Source organism: Podarcis cretensis, assembly GCF_951804945.1.
Source record: "Podarcis cretensis genome assembly, chromosome: 7".
Taxonomy (NCBI): domain Eukaryota; kingdom Metazoa; phylum Chordata; class Lepidosauria; order Squamata; family Lacertidae; genus Podarcis; species Podarcis cretensis.
The window spans coordinates 39,306,763-39,327,106 of NC_137176.1; the positions used below are offsets into that span (position 1 = coordinate 39,306,763).

The 20,344-nt window shown below is 40.1% G+C and overlaps 1 long non-coding RNA gene across 1 annotated transcript in view; it reads left to right on the forward strand.

Moving 5' to 3' along the window:
- Nucleotides 1–16,831, forward strand: part of LOC307219895 — a 39,501-nt gene extending 22,670 nt beyond the window's left edge. Inside the window, exon 3 of the long non-coding RNA XR_013840648.1 lies at nt 16,736–16,831. This is a non-coding gene — a long non-coding RNA (uncharacterized lncRNA). The remainder of the gene's footprint in view (nt 1–16,735) is intronic.
- The last annotated feature ends 3,513 nt before the right edge of the window (nt 16,832–20,344 follow it).

Here is a 20,344-nt window from a genome sequence, read left to right on the forward strand (position 1 = left end):
GATTTTGGCACATGACTAGTAGTTAACAGTACAATCCTGCATGTGCCTGCTCAGACCTAGCCCCCACTGAGTTGGATAATACTAACCCCCAGGGAAGTGCGTACAGGATTGCAGCTTTCAAAGGAAAAGTGGGTCATATACCCTGTGGGGGACTGAGTGAATTTGCTGCATATGTGCAGGTTTCTCTCTGTATTGGCACAGCCATAAATAGCGAGATATATAGAAATGTGCATCAATACACAGTAACCAATGATGTTTACTAGCAGCTTTGTTTTGGAGCCATCTTGAAATAACCAAAGCTGCAACCATTGGTTTTGGGGGTCGAATGTGATGCTGCTTTAGACAGCCAGCTACTCTTTCTGTTGGATATAATGATTTCAAATGCCAAAGCTTGATAATGTAAAAGAAGAAGAAAAAGAACCCCTTACTGGGGGCATGGGGGGGGAGTTTTATTTATTCAGACCTCAAGGCATTTTCTTCCAGTTGTTAAAACTTAACTGTGGACTAACAAGATGATTTATGCTTTTGGACTGTAGTTTATTCCTTAACAAAACTCTAATGCAATTGTTGTTGGAGAGAGGGGGGGCTGTTTTTAGTTCCCACAACAGGCCCTGGGGCTTTCTGATAAAGCTTTTAACTGTAAGCATTTTATCTTCACTCTTTATCAAGATTTCACAACAGGAGTTAATATATTATTTTTGTAGCAGATTTAGATGCATAATATATCTCCTGTTTTTATATTGAAGCAATTCCTTCTTTTCTCCACAGCCAGCTTGATTGTGCCTTCTTTCACATGTCACAATGATACATTTGTCTTGGTTCTTAAAACAGCAGTGCATTTCTCTTGGATTTGAACATATATATTTTTTTAAAAAAATGATGAGGAAATAATGTATGGCATCAATATCCATATTTTGACTATTTGCAATCCTTTAGGGGTTATCAAATTCTTCAATCATTCAATACATTTTTTTTTTCAAGGTCCCTATTTTCCCAAACATTTCATGTGACAAAATATTCTGCATTTGCCCCTAAGAGAAGAGATGGGAACGTTGGTCAAGATGGGGATTATGTGAGGGGCAAGGCAGAGAGGCTCTCCCAGGGTGAGAGGCTGGGGAAAGAGGGGGAAACTCCCAGATGAGAACTGGGAATACTCACTTTTCTGTTTGTGGAATAAGGATAAAGATTAAATTTTGATAGAGGGCTTTGTGATTTCCTTTCCTTTTCATTCTTTTCTTCTTTATTCTCTCCCTTTCCTCATCTTTTTTTCTCTATTTTTCTTTTTTAAGATTAGTGTGATTTTTATTGAATCGTATGTGGAAAACTTTCAATAAAGTTGATTTTTAAGAAAAAAGACAGAAAGATGGGGGTTGCACCAAAGAGCAACATTTTAATGTTGTTGTTTTTACTCCTATTTCTGCCTAATGTTTAGACAGTCAGCAGCTGGCACAGGTGGCAGTGGTAGGGCAGGGAAGGACTTTCCACTTTGCCTCAAGCAGCAAAATAGGATGAGCCACCCCTGAGTAAAAACGGTGGACTATGTCATGGCTCCCACTGTAGTCATCAAATGCATCATTTAAGGAGGCCATGACTTATACACCCTTGTAATACAAGCACTGAGTTCAACTGGAATTTGGGGAGTGTAGGATGATAAAAGAATGGAATGAGGGAAATCCACCCATCCATATTTAGGAGTTGTTTCCTGGCAACCATGCAAAGAAACATTAAGGAAGTTAGAAGTTCTCCTTATAGGTCAAAAATGCAGGGCCAGCTCTACCATTAGGCAGAGTGAGGATGGTTGGCTGCTTCAGGTAGCAGGTGCTAGGTAGCAGGAAACAGCAGTGAGGGGAAACAACTGTTGTGCCACCAAAGCAAGCCTGCAGTCTTCATGTGCAATGAAATTGACAGCACTGAAGGAAGATTCACTTGCCAGTCCAGTCAGCTTTTATACATGGGTTGGAGAGAACGTACCATCTTGTAGTTTGCCTCAGACAGCAAAATGTATTGCGCCAGCCCTGTGAAACCTGCTAACATAGGTAGGTGCATATGAGTAGGTGCATATGAGAGAGTCGTAGCTCCATTGGGCATTTTGGTAAGACTGATAAAGCATCTTGCAAATTGGCTTCTAACTTGGATGTGCAAAAAAAATTAACACTATGGATGGATTGTCTTGTATTCTAAAACACGGATAAATCTCGAAAAGTTTCCATCAATTGCATTATGACAGGCTTTTCATTTGGAGCAAGAAAGGAATAGCCAGGTAGCTAATACTGTCTATAATGCAGACAACAAACTGTAAGTGGGAGTTTATAAAGGAAATAAATGCAAAGCATGTTAATATCCTGACAGTGGTGATCATTTCAATCACTCTCCTGGGAGAGGTTATAATTTATGTTCTTAATTAAAAACATCTCCTTTTGCTGCACTGAGTCCCAGGAGAAATGAAATGATGTTGTACTAAATAAATACTGTGCTCTGGCTGCTTAGTTTGCACACCTTATATTCATAACGACCTTCTATTTCCAACAAGATGAGTTTGGAACAAAGCCCTGTGAGTTCATCATCAGTACAGACGTCACACATCCATGGTCACAAACCTGTACTGTTCTCATTCTAGGCATTTACAGAATTCTGTTATTTTGGGGACTGTGTGTTTTATTTTATTTTATTTTTTGCATTTAATTCTGTTGCCATCACATCCTTACTGCATCACCTGCTAATTATATAGACAACACTACTGGAAAATTCCAATTCACACTGTGTGCATTTCAAGTCATGGAACAGTTATTACCTGTATTTTGTACATGAGCAAATGTATTTCATAATTTCGGAGCAGCCACTGAGTTGACCCTTCTTTCAGACAACCCAGTTAATATGTGAAAAGGGTACCTATCTATTTTTCTACTACAATGCCCATTTGCATTGCTTTTAAAGGTTATGATATTGAGTCAAGTTTTGGAATGTGTAGAACATTCCATAGAAAGCATTTCATCTTAAATCCCCTTATTGGGCAGCATCATGGACATATTCATTGACTGTTCAATGATTTAGCCTGATTGGTGCTGGCCTCTGGTGTACTTCATTTACCAGTACTTATGGCTACTTGCTTCACATAGAGGCCCCACCCTAGATGTTTTGTGCATCCATTCTTTTTTCAAAGCCTCATTGTAATATAGAGAATGCATCTGAAGCTGGGATCTGAAACTAACTAGTTAGAACAGGGGTCAGCAAACCTTTTCATCAGGGGGCTGGTCCACTGTCCCTCAAACCATGTCGGGGGCTGGACTATATTTTTTTTGGGGGGGGGGGATGAACAAATTCCTATGCCCCACAAATAACCCAGAGATGCATTTAAAATAAAAGGACACGTTCTACTCATGTAAAAACACACTGATTCCTGGACCGTCTGTGGGCCGGATTTAGAAGGTGATTGGGCCAGATCCAGGCCCCGGGCCTTAGTTTGCCTACACATGAGTTGGAACAAAGTGCAATTTCCTGAGTTCAAACATAACACCGAAACATGGAAGTGAAAGCTTTCACTCTCCTTGTCTGGCATGCAAAGAAGAGAAGGGAGTGGAGAAACACAAACCCAAGGCTTACTATAGTTTGTTCAAAATCACCTAAATTATTATTCCAAGAGTTTATGAATCCATTAAACAAATCTTATTTTTGAGCTAAATAAAACTGTACAAAGAATGTACAGTTGCACATACTTCTTGGTGTTACTTACAATATCAAATGAGTGGTTTGGGAATTCTTCAGTTCTGTTGTTAGCTCTACAGTGGTACCTCAAGTTAAGAACTTAATTCGTTCTGGAGGTCCGTTCTTAACCTGAGGTACCACTTTAGCTAATGGGGCCTCCCGCTGCCGTCACACGATTTCTGTTCTCATCCTGAAGCAAAGTTCTTAACCCGAGGTACTATTTCTGGGCTAGCGGAGTCTGTAACCTGAAGTGTCTGTAACCCAAGATACCACTGTCCTTTTGTGAAACTTTTACATTTAAGTGTGTGTTTTCTTTTTTAAAAAAGCACAGCCTGTTCGACAGGAAAGTATGAGATTATAAAATTGCAGTTCCATCATCTGAGTGGTGAGCAGGAAGGCAGACTGTGGAAGTAAAATGCTTCCTTCTGGTTTCATAATCAATCGACCTTTGAATTTCCTGGTCTGCAATTCTGGGCTTTTAAATGCAGATATTGTTGCCGTTGCCACTAACCTGATACTACTGTTTAGCAAGCACATCTTGAGAATATAGTTACAGGAGAAAGTATCCTCTAGCAAAGGCCAAGTTAATAGATCAGTGGGCCACATACATTAGCTAAAGCAGCAGGATTCCATTTTGCTGCTGCTGCTGGGACTGTAAATAAAAGCCCTTCAAAGGGGGAAATGTAAAAGTCCAAATTAATGGCTATACTGTGGCTGTGCTCATCCCCAGTCAGTCTGCTCTACTCTTTCATTACGGCTTGGACTTACAGAATGTCCCAGTGGCAGTGAATTGTGTGTGTACAAGCTAAACTACTAAATTCAGCCAAGCTGAGACTTTCCATATTAAAGGTCGGTGAATAAAAGCACAGGAGATTTTGGTTCTCTTCCCAATTCCCCCACAGGTTCTTCACAGCGAATTTATAAGCTTGTAAAACTTATCAGTATCCTTGAGTATCGCCAAGGTGTGGAGATGTGTGGTGCTGGATTCTGTGGTGATGACTGCAATTTCAACACTAATCCTGAGCCTTAAAATAAACCAGTGAGAAGCAACTGCAATTATTTATTTAAAGTATTATTATAGAAAACAGATTCAGAAGTGGATCTACTTAATAAGGGCCTGCCTGATAGTATTTTAACATTATATGAGACAGAGCAAGGGGCAGGAAAGTGATTTCCAGAATATGATGCCCACCAGGTATTTTCCTACCATCAGGGTAACCAAATATTTCTAGCTATGGGTAGTTCTTGGTGTTCTATATATTCACCATATAGCTCCTCCTATCTTATTTATTCATAACAACTTCTTTATACTGACTTTTCTACCTGGTGAGGGTCCTAAGCACAGTTTACAACGTAACTATAACTCTATCTAATCTAGTCTATCTATATTATATATTTAACCACCAATTTAAGAAATGGTTGAGAAAGTTCCACAATGGGGAAACTGCCACTAAACAGGCCTTGCCCATATTGCATTCAGGTCCTCCTTATGGACTTCCCATAGGCATCTGGTTGGCCACTATGAGAACAGGATGCTGGTGTTAGGGGATGGACTGAGGAGGAATGGTTGGGGCCTCCCCCCCTTCTCCTGAACCTTCCCAAGAACAGGAGGACAGTATAGATTTAGAACAGTGGTTTGTAGAAGGGCATAGTTCAGAGGCTGCAGAGGGGAGAAGTTGGGAAATATTGGGAGATGATCAGCAGGAAGAAGAAAGACCATGGGAGAAACAACTGACAGACTCAGTGTCTTTGGAAAGCATTCCTGAGCCCTCCTCTCCCAGGACTAGGCATGCATTGAGAGTAGTAGAACAGAGAGCTCAGAGGCAGAAAGCTCAGATTAGCTGACACAGGGGTGACGTAAAATAGGAGAGACGTAGTGAGTTGGACTTTACTTGGAGTAATGCCTTTATCCTAGTTAGACTGCATTCCTTCGTCTCTCTCTCTGCATAGTGAATAAATTACTTGGTAAGAACTGTTTTTTGTTTCTCTGCTTCTTGGCTGCCACTGTGGGAGGGATCAGATTCACTGAAGCCTGACAAATGGACCAGATGGGTCTTTGGCCTGGTCCAGCTTTAAAAAAAGGGGGGGAGGCCTCTTTTTTCTCATGAGGCAACAGTCATCAAAATGGCCACTGCGACCTCACACAATTTTGGGCTACACTTTTGGGGGGCATGTTTCCCAAAAAAGTGTGTTTTGGGGTGCCATGCAAGATTGGGGCAGCAATCTTGGATGGCACCCCAAAAAACACACTTCTTGGCACACAGGAAGCGCACCACCTTCACTGGTTCTGATTTTAATGAGAGGTAGAGCTGGGTATCATCCATTTTTTCCTTCCAGAAACTGGAACTGCAAGTTCCAGAATTCTTAGCAGGAAACCTTCTTAGTAAGAAGGTATTGTGAGGCATCAGATTCCCATGAGATTCTGGCACTTGTACAAATAACAATCCCTGGCAGGAAAAGATGCTCCTGTCACTGCTGCATATAGCTTCCCTGCCCCCAGTATAATTTTCATAGCCTCGAGGAAGAGAAGTGCCTAAAGGCTTTGGGTGTATTCACTTGAAATGTGAACAATGCCCCAGCCCTTTTTAGGGTGATTGTTGAGATATTCATTCATTGAGTCTCACTGCATGATATTCAGCTAAGTTATATTCAGAATAGACTCTCTAAAATGAAAATGAACTTAGGTCCATTGATTTCAAGTGCTCTATGCTATTCAGTTTATATGCTGGATATCACCCACTGACTTTAATCAGTCAGAATTGTAAAAAAAAAAATCTTGAAATTTTGCCTGCCACAGTTTTGCTTCTTTGCTGCTTTGTATAACGTTTTATAGAAAACTGAATAAGATAAAAAATGCTGTCTTTCAGTTTTCTGCTTTGATAAGAAAACAATGACACAAGAGGGATAACAGAGGCAGCCATTAGGGGAGTACATAAAAACATGTTATTTACTCTTTACCTTAAGTGCCATTTCAGAAAGTTCTCTAGAGTGGCTATGATTTATCTCAGTGTGTGTTTAATTGGCACTGCCCTGTTTTACACTGTCATTAATGCATAAAATGTGAACAACAGAAATTAGTGCTATTGATTTACAGGTCCCCGTTCACTCATCACAGCTTTTGGTACTAAATAAATTTCTTCAAGAAACTTGCCTATGAATGTATTTTGTAATCAGTGGCATCCCCACGTAATCTTATATTCATGAGAGAAATCTGCTGTAGGACTGTTTGGCTGCCCTAAAAATCTTGAATAAATCGCATGCCTGGTCAAGTTCCATTTGGAAATGGAACAGAACCATCTATATGTTCCCTCTCCCCTATAAATCCTGGTTCTTTCTTTCCCAAGACCTTTGCTTCTTGAGGTAAAGGACAAGATGGTACCCATTTCTCTCTCTTTTTTTACCATTTTGATTATATAAAATTAAATTCAAATAGATACATAGATGGACGGTGTCCTCCTCCCCATTCCATGTACAGAAACTTACTCCAGCACAGATTATGGCATGGCATCCTCCACTACACCAAGAAGGATTTACTATGAACCATAAACACCCCTGGGATATGGGCAACACAGAATGATATCTCGTCCCTATCTCTCCCAGCCCAGAAGGACTCAGTTCTGTTTTCCACAGCAAAGAAGACAATAACCTCCAAGTGTCCCAATTTTTCAAGGACAGTCCTGGAATTACGAAAGCCATCCTGGCTTCTGATTTGATCCCGGAATGTCCCTATTTTCCCTGCCAGTGCTGTTGCTGCTGAGCTTGGGGACGAGGATGAGCCAGCTCTTGTCCTGAGCTGCAATGACCTCTCCACGGCCCTTCCATGGCCGTTGCTGCCTGCCTCCTTCTTGGGCAGCTCATAGTGACTGTTGGAGAGCAGGCAAGGAAGAGGAGATGCTGTCACCACCAAGGCCCAGCCCCACATGATGCCCTGGCTCTGAAGGGTGGGAAGAGGACAAGCTGCCCTGGGTGGGAAGAAATGGGGAGCAGAGTGGAGCACAAGGAGAAATGTCCCTGTTTTCATTTTAGGAATGTTGGAGGGTATGGAAGACACATGACAGCAAGACGTGCCAACAATGAATCTTTGTCTAGTTTTTAAGAGCTTCTGACTCTGCAGAGTAGCTCTCAGGAGTGTACTGTAACATTAGAACTAGGAGAGAGGCTATGATATAGATCCGGGATGTCCAACAGGTCAATTGCGATCTACTGCTCGATCCCTGTGAGGTTTTGGTTGATCGCTGGCCCCCTTCTGGCCCTGCCCCCTCGCCCCGCCCCACCCTCCATTGTTGGAGAACGGAAGACGGAGTTTACAAACTGAGGGTGTTTCCCCCCCAGCAATCCTTCGGTGAGTTGGTGTTTCTCTTTGACCACAAAATAATGTAAAAATGTTGCGCCCCCCTCCCAAAGCCAAGCAACTTATGCCTCCCAAACCCCCTAAAAACGGGGCGTCCTACTCTCGAGTAGGTCGTTCGGTCATTCGGGAGCTTCCAAAGCTTTCTTCTGCCCGAACATCACAGCGACTAATGCCTTGGAGACATCAGCACACTTAGGGATCCGCAGAGTATTCGCAGCTTGCATAACAGAACCAATAGCACAGCATTTTGGCTAATCTACTTTATTTACATATAATACACTCGGAGCATTCTGACATAGCTCCATCCCCTTTCTCATCAGACAGTAGAGAGAGAAAAGAACAAAGGACAATAGTCCCACTTCACAGAACACAGTAACACAAACATCCTGTGTCCATCACTTCCCACTCTGTGGAATGAAAACATACACTGTCATGTGATAACAATCCCGTGACTGGAGACACGAGGAATGAATCTCCAACACTTCCCCCTCCCCAAAAAAGCTCAACAACTTTGACCTGAGCCCCACTAAAACGGGGGTAGATCACTGCCAGTTTTTAATTCCGTAAGTAGATTGCAGTCTCTTGGAAGCTGGCCACCCCAATATAGATAGTTATAGCTATACTAGGGCTATGTCCTTTCTCATTTCAATTGCCAACCCTGACTATCCCCACCAGACACCAACTACCTCCCCAAACCCACCCCTTTCCCCTTACAACTTATCAAAGCCTCAGAACTTGCAAAACCACACCCTCTTCTTAAAGCTGTTGCTCTGTGGTTGGCCTGAGCTGCCCACCTCTGTCTTAATTCCCCCCTTCTCCTCACCCTCCAATGTCACTGGTCCGGCAGCTCCCAGAAGTCTGTCATCACAACTGCCATTTAAAACAAACAAACAAAAACACCCAACCTGAGATAAGAGGCAAAATGTACAAGAACTATCATCACCACCACCATCAGAAACTAGTCTATCTACCTTCAGTGTTTTAAAATTCCTGGGGAATTTTTAGACAACCCAAGTGTTCATCCTCAACCCAATTTTCAACTACTGAATTTGTGAAAGCCTGGGGATAATTGTTGTCAGAGATTATAATACTTCCCATTAAAAAACAACAACAATGCAGCACAAATCTCAGGTGGGATTTTTCCATTTAGATATGGCTCTGCCTGAACACCTGTCACACACAAGATATGACAACACCTCCAGTCCCAAATAAACAGACATAAGTATCTTGTTCTGGGTATGTCAAGTGCCACAACAAAAGCAGACCTTCAATTATGAATGTAAGAGAGAAAACTAGGTGTACATGCAGTCAATTGGGGTTTATGAATTCCAGTTGTTACTGCTGGGAGTCAGTAAAAGCAATTCCTGTCAAAAATATGTATTTATCTAATTATTTAAAAGGCCTTAAGTTGTGCTTTATAGCAGACCCTGCTGAAGACAAGATAAGCAAATGACAGGAGTTTTGTGGTCATTATGTACCATATTGTAGAAAGCATGACAGGCCATAACTCTCACAAAACTCACATTGCATATTAATGCAGAATTCAGCAGAAGGAGCTGATGAAGTTAAATGTTTTGACAGGATGAATGTGGACTCCGCAAGAGGGAAAGAGGGCACAATTTTCAAAGCTTTCCTCTTCCCCCCAAGCAGCGAGAACATTAGATTATGGCACTGTTTGTTTCTTCTGACAGGGTTTTGAAGTTTGAGTGAAGCGCTTTAAAAATGGAATCAGTATGCCAAAATGATTGTTGATGTCAAAAATTCTGGCATGTTCTGATAAAGCTATTTTTATCACTGTTTGGAAATAAAATGAATGGAAATAAATGCTGGGCCAGATGTTGAAGGCACTATTGCTCATTTACAGTTCTTCCCCTTCCCCTCCAAATATCTTAAATTTTGCTCCTGCATATTTTAGAAGCAGCTGAGAATCATTCATTTGTTTCTTGAAAATATTTACATTCTGTTTTTCTGTCCTGAAATGGAGCCCACTAGGCAGCTAACAGGGACTGAGCTAAAACAGGGAATAATTTTATTTTCATATATATATAAAAATTCACAAGCCAAATGGCTTGGTTTACCTGAATGGACAACATTCATATATTTCTGCCTTCTCTATAATGTCAGCAATTTAAAAGTCTGGTTAGCTATTGTAATCATTTTTTTTAATGATAAATATTACATTGGAGCAGCTATGTTTGCAAAAGAAACTGCAGAAAATCACAATAGAATGGGTTTTGAATTACAAAAAGGAGTGTGCACTCCAAGCAGAGGGAGATGCACATGAGCTCAGATTCCTGGTAGATTCATTCCTCTTAAATTTATAGTAAATTATGGGAAACTGTACTTGGTAGAATTACAAACAAACACTTTAAAATAGATGTTTCATCAGATCTAGTCCTGCTTAAGGACCATAGAGACATCTGTCAAGGATCTATATGCACTGCTTTCCTGATAGTTAAAGGGTAAATATTAAATCAGGAACTGGGGTGTTGTAGTCCTTCAGTTTTTTGGACTCCTACTACCATCAACCTAGTCAGTTTGGACAGTGGACAGGAATAATGGGAGTTGTAGTTCAACATCATCTAGAGAACCACAGGTTCCTCCTCCCTGAATATAATGGCATATTGGTAGCAACTCCATTGTCTCTCAAGCAAACGGATGCCGACGACAACAACAATATAATTGAATTTGATGTTTGGACAGATCTTTAGGTTGCTTCTTGACCTTTGCCTCCCAAGTGGCTCTGTTAACTCTGGAAATAGTAAACAAGACGGTGCAAATACACCAAAGTGTGGCCAACAAAAGAATGCCCCGAGGAAGAGTATGAGTAGAGCACAGAAGATATGAAGCTAAGCTTCTATGGCAGCTTGCCTCTTGGGTGCTACTGAATGATATTATTCATATGGCAAGATTCAAACCTGCTGCAGAGCAAAACTATACCATCCGTGCCCCTAATCGTAAGACTAGTCGACTCTGCATGCTCAAACTCTCCACCAATCCTCAGGCTGAGTTACATCATTCATTTTCCTCAATAAAGTTGTGGCATTTTAATCCCAATTCCTGTGTCCAAGTCCTCATAACACATGCCATAAGCAGGTCTTTCCTACACAGTAGAGAAGGCAGCAAAGATTTCTATTAAGATACAGCTACATATAGTTACTATGTATACCCACTGTTTCCTTGATTTGCAGCAATAGAGTGTGGTTAATATAACAACAAAATCATATCATCCTGGAAATCTAGAAGCAAAAAATATAGCCTCTGGGGCTAATTCATCACCGTGGAACTCCATTGACTTCTCTGCAACCTTTGAATTACAACTGGGATGATTCTGGCAAGCATCTTGCATCTATACATTGACTTCTGTATAATTAAATCTGAGATAAATTGAACCTAAGGTCTCATAGCAAAAATATGAAAGGGTAAATGCTGGTCCAACATGTACCTCATACTAGCTCACTTACTAAAATGGTGTTAAATCAAAAAGTCTAGGTGGGAAATGCAGTATACGACACTGGGGTCAGTTTTGGCTAATTTGGTAGACTTACTATTGTGATTTAGAACCTTTATACTTACCAACCAGCACCCAACATTTATAAATTACTTATCTGAAGTTAGATTTAGTAAATATATTTCACAGTGGGATACTTAAATTTAAAAGCAAACAAAAAGGGCATATCACAATGTTTCAATTTTTTTGAAGGCAGACAAGAGGGTGTGCCGACATCTATCCAAGGTATTGTTATAATTCTGTATATAATTCCAGAATAATATTGGCTGTGAACAGGCTAGAAAAAACTGTGGCAATTAAAACCATTGTTTTGCTGAAATATGCCCTTCAGTTTCTCAAAAGGTTCTCTTTCTATGTGAAAAGGTTCCAATTTTTTTGCCTCATTGTCAGGGAATGGCATCTTACCTGGTTCCAGAGTGGGCAGTGGTTGCAGCCCATCACGGTCCCCCCACCCAGCTGGCAAAAGAATTGTCACCTTGCAGCCAGCCATTGGGATCCTCCTCAGATGGCTGAAGGGAGTTGCAGGATAGTCCGCCAAACTCAATTTTGCATCTGGCTAATCAAGGGGCAGAGTTTTGGCAGCAATAGTGCAATAGTCTTCACTCTGGTCCGCCGTCAAAGAATAAATGCCAGCTGTTCTGTGGATCTGGTTGATATTTACACACATTAGTTCATTAGTTGACAATCCCTGCTAGGACTCTAGGCTTTGAACCTGGAATCTAGCCTAGTGAACTACCAGGGATTATGTGTGGTCAAGCCTCAGAACCTTCTTCACCAAAGGTCTAATTGCTTGACCTCTTTAGATCCTAACACAGTTCTGTCCTTCTGTGTAGTCAACAGAACAGCACTGTTGGGTGTGCTGCCCTTCAGAGGCCACTTTCTTAAGGGATCCTGATTGAGAAAATACACCCTCCAGATCAACATATGGTCTGAACTTGGCTTTGCAAAATAGTATCTCGAGTCAATTGGTTAAATTAATTGATGAAAACCCTTTGAATTGATTAAAAAGTCCTTCCAGATTAATTTGGAACCATTTTTAAAAAATTATTATTATTATTATTATTATTATTATTATTATTATTATTATCAATTGCTTATACCCAGCCCATCTGGCTGGGCCTCCCCAGCTACTCTGGGAGGCTTCCAACAGGATATTAAAAACACAATAAAAGATCAAACATTAAAACCTTCCCTTAAACATTAAGGTTTTTTACGTATTTACACACACACACACCTTCCACAATTTGGGATGATTTAGAAGAGGAATTCCTTCCTTGCACAGGAGGAAAGCCTCCTCTAAGATGATGGCCGCAACCACACATTCATGTATCAGAATAAATATTTTGCCCCTCCCATCCCCTTATACTTGATGGAAGATGGAATTGGACAATCGGGAGAGAAAAGGCATCGCTGGGCATGAATTGTGGAAAATATGCCTGGGAAAGGGAAAGCATCTGTGCAGTTGTAAACAGTGCTAAAAATGATAGCAGTATTAGTTTATAGTCACTGAGCCCCACTAAGCATTAAATTATTTATGGATATCTTCAATTCATGCATTAGTTATTGATTTGAAACCCCGCTGAGTTAAACATATAAAACTGATTTGCTGCTGTTGCCTATTTTCTATAGTCTCATCTCTCCCAAAGAATAATTTGCAGTAAATTGCATAAGCATACACAATTGTTATGAAATAGAGACGGAAAGTGTTAATAAGTAAAAAAGAATAAAAAGAGAGAGATTGCACTACTCAGATGCCAGCTGTTTTTATTGGGTGATAAATAACATGATGGTATTTTCTGGCATTTGGTGATTCCGCCTGTCGTTATTACAGAAATGGCCGGGGGGGGGGGGCAAGCAAAAATGGAGTCTCATCAGAAACCCATTTGCTCCAGATTACTCTGATCAACATCAATAGAGATGCTCCAGAAGTAATGGGGTAGTGGATTGCTATCTAATTCTACTAGCCACAAGCTAACACTGCATCCTTACGGGTGGGAGAAGGATCGCAGACCACTTCATATCGGATAAAAATGCTCTACGTGCTATATATAGATTGCATCATTGGTCTGAAAGCAACTGCTGGTTTTAGGCATGGTGTTCTGAATATTTTTACTTTAATGTAAATGGGGAAATCATATAAGAAAACAGTGGCTCTGGAAATATTTGTTCTGGGTTAGTTTTGAGGTTGAACAATGGCTTGTTTGAAGGCTTGTGTAGACAAAAAGAAGCCTTTTTAAATTTCAAGATATGGTAGCAGCAAGTGGATAGGAATACTGCAACATTCCTATGGCATTTGTTAGCATCACAAAGGCAGGAATATCGGGTTGCACATGTTGTGAGAGTTTGCAGCAGGAGTGGTGTCCAGATGTTGTTGAACTACAACTCCCAACTACAATTCCCTATATGTTCAGTGGTCTGGAATGACAGTGAATTGCAGTCCACTAATATCTGAAGAGCTCTGCATTGGGTTCCTCAGGCCTACATATATATTTGCTCAGGCAGTTTCTCTTTTCATACATTTGAATTTTATTGCATATCTCCAAAGATATCGAAGTGATCCAGTATATACTTCTTGAAACAGAAATGTTTTTGTTTCACACAAAGCAATTTTTGACCAAGCTGTTTGTACACACACTGATGCACCGTTGTGACTGACAGCTCACATAGGCGTAACATTTATTGTGTAAATTGGCCTACACATGACTGCTGTGTTCTAGTGCAGGATTAACCATGCCTCCATGAAAAGACTATTGGTGCTAAATGTTTCATCTGCTGAAAATCGGCAATATGAGCCTATTCACATTTAAGCCTGTGTCTCTTTGCAGTTTAGGAAGATATGTATCAAGCAGTTCATTTGAATCAAACTATGTTTCCAGTGGTTATAATTGAAAGTACAGTCGTACCTTGGTTCTTGAACGCCTTGGTACTCGTACATTTTGGCTCCCAAATGCCACAAAATGCTCACAAAAAGTGAGTGTTCCAGTTTGTGTATGTTCTTTGGAAACTGAACATTTGACACAGCTTCTGTGGCTTCTGATTGAGTGCAGGAAGCTCCTGCAGCCAATCAGAAGCTGTGCCTTGGTTTTTGAACGTTTTTGGAAGTCGAATGGACTTCCAGAATGGATTACATTTGAGAACCAAGTTACGACTGTATAGTGCAATTGGGGTCAGAGACAGTGACAAAATGTAGTCACAGAAAGAGTGAGAAGACATGGTCACATTGATTTTTGGCTCTGGCCCCACCTTCCACTAGATTTAGCTCCACCCATTTCTGGCATGCAATCCCTGACAGATTGCTTCTGAGGGAATGTGACCTTTGGCAGAAAGGAAGGAATCCACCCCTGTTCTACACAAATATTTATGAAGAAATATTATGATTCCGACCTAATTTATTACAGGAAATGTTTTTACATTTCAAGGCAAGATAGTTGAACATTTAAAAACTGGGTTGTTTTTTGTGCTAAAACTAAAAAAAAACAACAGGAAGGTTTAACATGGCTGCTTAATATGCTGCATCTCCTTCCAGCTTCTTTCATAGATATGGGGAATTTAATGACTAATTTCGCAAAGTAGGCTAGCTGTTCAAGCATACAAAATCTGACATATTCTGCACTGGAGCACTTTCATTAGCAAGTTAGTATCAGTGATGTATCATCTCATTCTTTCCACTTACTACAGTACTCTGTTTGGTGCCAAAGTAAAGCAGTTTTCTATCTGCTTTTAAAAGCGTCCCACCCTGATTCCAGCTTTGTTCAACACATATCAATGTCACAAAGAATAACAGACTATTTCGATGTGATTTGCAGAGGGAAACAAATCTCAAAAGCAACATAATATGCTACTCAATTGCAATATCATCTTGGAAGGACAAGTCTTCCCTCAATGCAAATGGATTGGTTTCATCCAGGTTGGACAACTTCAATGCACTCTTTGTGAAGCTGCTCTTAAAGACAGCCCAAACCTTCATTTGGCGCATAATGCTTCAACAACAGTTGCTTGTAGGAGCTCAGTGCTCTGAACATATTGCACACATTCTGTGGCAGCTACAGTAGCTGCCTATTCACTCCCAGGCCCAAATTATTGATAGTTTTAGCCTTTAAAGCCTAAATCAGAGGTGAGCAACCTTTTTCAGCCATGGGCTGGTCCACCGTCCTTCAGACCATGTGGTGGGCTGAACTATATTGGGGGGGGGGATATGAACAAATTCCTATGCCTCACAAATCACCCAGAGATGCATTTTAAATAAAAGGACACATTCTACTCATGTAAAAACATGCTGATTCCCAGACTGTCCGCAGGCTGGGTTGATAAGGCGATTGGGCCAGATCCAGCCCCCGGGCCTTAGGTTGCCTAGCCCTGGCCTAAATGGTTTGGAACCAGACTCTCTGAAGGACTAACACTCAAATACACTGACCCAAGCCTTAAGATATGTATCAAAAGTTTTGATCTCTGTCCACAAATGCACCCTCATATATGTGCATTGAAAATTGTAATAAATATGCCTCTTGTTTCTATGGTTTCAGTCACTTGCATATTTGGTCCACCTCCTACCATCCCATAGTCAGAGAAGGACTCATAGAGCAACAAAGGAAGTGGGAGAGATGGACAATAAGACCTTGAATGTACCAAGCCAAGATAATCCTGAATAAAGTGCATTTTGGAAAACAGTACAAATGGAATATATATCAGACACAGGGGAGAAACAGTCATGTTGGCAATTAAAATCCCAATGATCAAATGCTGAAGAATTCTATTAAAAAGATGCAGAAACAAAAAGAATAAGAAATATCAGTTCACATTGCTGTGAGAAAACAATTAGAAAGTTAATGCATCTTTCATAAAACGGCTTAGGATTTATGGGACTAACTACAAAGACTAGATTCCTCAATGTGTGAGACTAAGTTCAAAATGATTCTCTATGAATTGCCAGTTCTAGTATTCAGGGTCATTGATCATGCTCCGACTTCACTCACTTTCTTGGAGCTGCTGCCCCTAAGACCACAGCTATGGTATCTAAATGGTAATTTAAAATGAATTTGAAAAATGTTGCATGGTTTTAAGTGCACAGTAAGCAAAAAATAGAGAATGAGCCTTGGGATCTCATTAAACTTAAGAATGATTCCCACAACCTTTTTTTCTTTCTGTGCTTTTCTTATCCTAATTTGAAACAGCATGTGGTGACTGGTTGTGTGAATATGTTCAGTGAAAACAAACCCAGAAGCCGGAACGGTAGCAGCTATGCACACAAAACTTCATCTATATACCCACACACAATATGGGAGTGAATAAAAAATTGTAAGTATCATCATTTGAGTTAAGTTTGACTTCCACCCACAGATACAAAATACAGCCCAAGTAATGTCTAGTCATATGGACAAGGTGATTTATAGCTTTGTGTTTTACAGTTGTAGACCACCCTGATATTTTATTAGATGGTGCTATAGAAATACTTTTATTGATGAAGAGTGTGTGTGTGTGTGTGTGTGTGTGTGTGTGTGTGTGTGTGATAAACAGGGCCCTTTCAAAGTAATCTGTCTTTTTGATCAACTCTTTTCAGTATATCACCTAGCTAATGGCTGTGCACTTTACTCAATGAATCTCTTAAACACCATATGGGTAAATTATATGCATGGCTACCACATATATGTTGCCATATGATTCTTTCCAGGCCAGGTATCTATTTTTATTGACTAGGAGATTTTGTGTCTCTGTGTTGTTGTAATTGTGTCCTTCCAGGCTAACACACCTTTTCTTACCAAGTGTGTGAAAGATTTATTAAACAGGGAGGGAAACCTTTACACTTTTACAAACATGACAGTTTGTTACTCTTTAGAATAGTAACACACACACACACAAACAGAGAGAGAGAGAGAGAGAGAGAGAGAGAGAGAGAGCGAGAGAGAGAGATGATTCTTTGAAGGCCATTCTTTATGTTGTAAAAATACACAAGAGCAGGCTTGTGGAAATGCCAAGGTTTGCAAAAAAAGTGTAGGAAAAGAAATGGAAAGCAGGGGAAGAGCCCCTGGGGAGAAGGACTCCCTTAGAAGACCCCCCCCAAAAAAAAAACTCTAATGAGGAGTAAGTATGCTTGATGGACAAGGGGTGCTACTGTCTTTTGAGGGAGGAGTAGGATCAGGGTAGAAAGGCAATGGAAGAGAGTGTCATGAAAAGGGACATAACCAGCTAGCTGAAGTCCTGAACATAAGTTCTACATGTTGCTCCCTATTCCTTTGGAGGTCTCACTCGTATCATACAATAGTCTTTTTATGCACATGAAGTTCATATGCATAGAGTAATAATTTATTCAGATATATTAAATTTTTAGTCTCTCTTAGGCTTTTTGTCTCCCTTTCATTTTGGGAATTTTATGAGCAGTTCACCAAAAGCACTTGATATTGAGATATATATTTTTAGCAGAACAGCTTGGTTTTCAATGGGTTAGATAAATCAAAGGGTAAAATTTTAGCTCCTTCATTGCAAGTTACACAGACTTTCAGTTCATTTCACTGCCCACTGCCCAGACTGATTTCACCTTCTCTTTCTGCAGGTGGTCAAATGTGTAAGTTTAAAAAACTGTAAATGTACCAGTGCTTAGCTGTCACATTAATATTATGTAGAGCAAGCAGAAGAGGGCATTGAAAACCAGTGACTGAGACCAATTTTTAAACTTAAAACCAAGAAAATGTTGGCTTGCCATTGTGCTATTTGCAGTTCATCCCATTATATTGAGGCAGGCATCCCGGCACCTAGCTGACAGGTACGATCCAGTATGGGTGTGCAAAGGACTTGTATGAATCCAAAATAATGAGGCAGGGTAGAGCAAAATATCTGCAAGGCAGGCACTAGTTTAAGGAGGAACCCTGAAGTATTTCAAGGCCTCAGCAATCCAGACACCACATAATTACAGAAAATGGTGAGGGTGTGGGGAGGAAGGGAGGTAACTTGAAAAATCAAAATTTATATCTGTAGCTTAAGAAAAACTCCAGAATGGGGAAGAGGGAAAGTATACCTTTGAAACTGACAGGTGCAGTTTGTAATCAGAGTAAATTATTTTGCCAGTGCTTTCCAATCCCGGTACTTTGGGAAGCAACTTTAGAAGTGCAAAATAAAGACCTTCTCTTAAGGGAAATAGGATGTGGTGAGGAAAAAACACACAGAAAGCTCCATTTTGTTTTGTTTTTTAAAGAATATTTATTAAAGTTTTCCAAAAAAGAAACAGCACAATGCAAGACAAAACAGAAAAGAGGAATGAAAAACAACAACAACAAAAATACAAAAATACAAAAATAGTTAAAAACCAAATAACATTTTCATTACTTATTTTCTTTTAACCTATTTTCCAGACCTCCTCATACCTTCCTTTCTTGTATTCCAATTCAAAATGTTAGTTCAGCAAATCCTCACCATTAATTATTACTTATTTCTATACCTTATTTTCATATCTTTTAAACATTACAGCTGGAAACCACTTAATTTCTATCCAACATCATTCTAACATTCATTAATTTGACAATATTTCTGTAAATAATCTTTAAATTTCTTCCATTCTTCTTCCGCCGACTCTTTTCCCTGGTCTCGGACAGAAAGCTCCATTTTGACTGACAGGTCCGACTTGTAAGTACCCAGCACAAAACACCTGGATTTGCTTGTCCACAATTTTCATGTTTCTTACCCCAGCACCTCTTTCAGGTTTCAGATTGATAACCCAAAAAATCATGATTCGTATATTACTACCTCCAGATTATAATCTCTGCTCTTTTAGAAGAACCACTGCAGCTATTCTGAAAGTTTCCAGGATCCATGCCCTCAGATGGATCAAGCTTGTCTGCAAATGTCATCCAGTTCTGATCATTTAAAAAAATTGTGTGTGTGTTTGTTTTTTTAAAAAACAACAACCCATAAATTTAAAATGGTTCCACACAAAACCCCCAGGAACTATTTGGCTGTAATTTAGGAGGCTTTATACACTCTGGAGTGGCAGCCATGCTTAAAAAAATTCAGCCACTTATGTCTAAAATGTGGGGAGAGTTGCCTATGTTTTTTATTTCCCAATAATAATAATAACAATAATTTATAATAACAATTTATTATTTATACCCCACCCATCTGGCTGGGTTTCCCCAGCCACTTTGGGTGGCTCCCAATCGAATATTAAAAACACAATACAGCATTAAACATTAAAAACTTCCCTAAACAGGGAATGGTGAATAAGAAGATTGAAAACCTAGTAGACTTGGACAGACCACAAATCACTGTGGGATGAAGTAGGCTGCTTCACAAAACTCTGAATTCAACTGAATCTTGTGGTCACTGAACACCTCTGCTATCTACAAGCAGATGTTATCTTTAGGTAGAACAAAATGCTTCCTTGCTGTTCTTTCAGCTCTGACATTCATCTTGTGCAGCATCTTCAGAACTAATGTCATTACATTTTCAAATACACTGGGATGCAATTACTTTTGTGTTGATTTAACACTGGAACACCCTCCCCATGTTATTATAATCTGCGAAGACTGAATTGCATCATCCAACTCATAGTGCCATTCTCTGAGGTGACTACGCCCTCTAGTTCACAATTAAGGAGCCATTTGACATGTCAGATATCAGCAGTTTTGTCTGACATTCTATAATACCTCCCTACTATGAATTCAGGGGCAGCATTCTAGACTACAAATCTGCTACATGCTTATTAAGTAGGAAGCAGTGGCAACTGTGAGTCAGAGGCTCTGGATTTAGGAAAGACCTTGAAGGAGGAAGAAGAGTTGATTGAAGCTGCTGGG